A 1,706-nucleotide genomic window follows, 5' to 3' on the forward strand; every position below is an offset into this window, starting at 1 on the left:
ATCACAAGTTATCACTACACATTTGAAGTTAGTTTCTATCATAATTGTAAGTGACTATAAGCATTGAGCAAAGACTCTATGATGACCCCAAATGATAATATGGAACTTGAAAATGTGTATTTATATGTGATTTTATCATAAATTTAAGAGAAATTGTGCATTAATATTTGATATTATTGTTATTGTTATTATTATTTTTATCAAGAGAAACATTAAGTTGGCCAACTGGCAAAGCTGTCTTTTTATGGGAATTGGCCTCATTGGAGACAGTGGAACAATGGTATTTGAATGTATTACAACTCTGTAATAGGCGTATACTACTGTTGCTTGCCCAGTGCTCGGCCCCTTCCCCCCATAGGAAAAAGCACCCTGATCTTCCTTTAGGACAATAGTTCCTTATTCTCTGGCTAAGCAGCCAATGGGGCTCTGTTGCACTGAAAATGTGCGCCTTATTCCAAGGACGTCATATTTGCTTTCAGTCACGCTTATTGGCCCACTGACTTAAGCAAATTCTTTGAATTATAAGAGAACATTCTTAAAGAAATGCTCTTTATTTTTTGCTGGATTTGAACATGGAAGGCAATGACTAGCTGTTTTGCCTCTTTATGGAGTCCAAGAATAAACCATTATAATAGGGGATAGGGCAGAGAGAAGGAAAAAGCCTGTTTTGATGGTATAGTTTGAGTCTTAGGCTCAAACAATATATGTAAATATATATCTCATATATATATTTTTCATTTTTGTGGTCCAGTAAATTCCATTATTTGCCCAAAGAGCATGAGTAAGGTGTCTATCCCATAATAAAAGTCAGTTAACATATGGTGGCTGAACTGAGAATAGCTTCTATCTTATCCTTATGCTACCTTCAAGTCAATGTAGTATTTACTTGGAAAAAAGTAAAAAAAAAAAACAACAAAACAAAAAAAAGCAAACAAAAACCTTATCAGAAAATGAAAAGCTCACACACAAATACACAATTGTATTGAATGTTGGTACAACGAAAGTTTGGGAAAATACCATATTAGATTTCTTTTTTTTCCTTACCTGAGCATGAAGAAAACATTATTTCCTACCTTTTTAGAGCTTTCTCCTTTTCCCTTTGCAATTCTTACTACACACTCCTTTGTAATATAACTCCTGTAAACCATGAAAGACTGTAAGTGTCTGGAGACAAAGCTCTCATAGTGTCTTTTTCTGGCCTTACAGCTTTGCTTGGAGCACATCCTGTATATGTTCCTGAAAAAAAAAAATAGTTATGTGGGAAGTAATTTTTTGAGACTAATCTAAAAATGTTTTGAGTCTACCTTCACACTTGAAGTTAGCTGGATATAGAATTCTAGACTGAAAATAATTTTGCCTCCAAATGTTGGAGACTTCACTCCATTATTGCTCAACTTTTAGTCATGCTGCTGAAAAATGTAATACCACGCCTACATTCGATTCTTGGCATTAGGTTTGGACCCCATGGCTCTCACCCCTCACCATTCGTAGATATTCTCTTAATCCCATCTTCAACACAGCATCTTATTCTCACTCCACTGAGCCTGGTGTCCCTGAATCCTGAGTCTTTCTGAATTCGATTTCTCTAGAGTACATTCCTCTCCTCTTGAAGGGATGAGGATGAGAACTCTCCTGCACAGGGTACTTTCTAGAGGGTGTTCCTTCCCTCTAGGTCTCTCTCTCTCTCTCTTTTTTTTTTTTTTTTT

The sequence above is a fragment of the Tupaia chinensis genome, unplaced genomic scaffold (assembly GCF_000334495.1).
Source record: "Tupaia chinensis unplaced genomic scaffold, TupChi_1.0 Scaffold000364_1, whole genome shotgun sequence".
In the NCBI taxonomy this organism is placed as follows: Eukaryota; Metazoa; Chordata; class Mammalia; order Scandentia; family Tupaiidae; genus Tupaia; species Tupaia belangeri.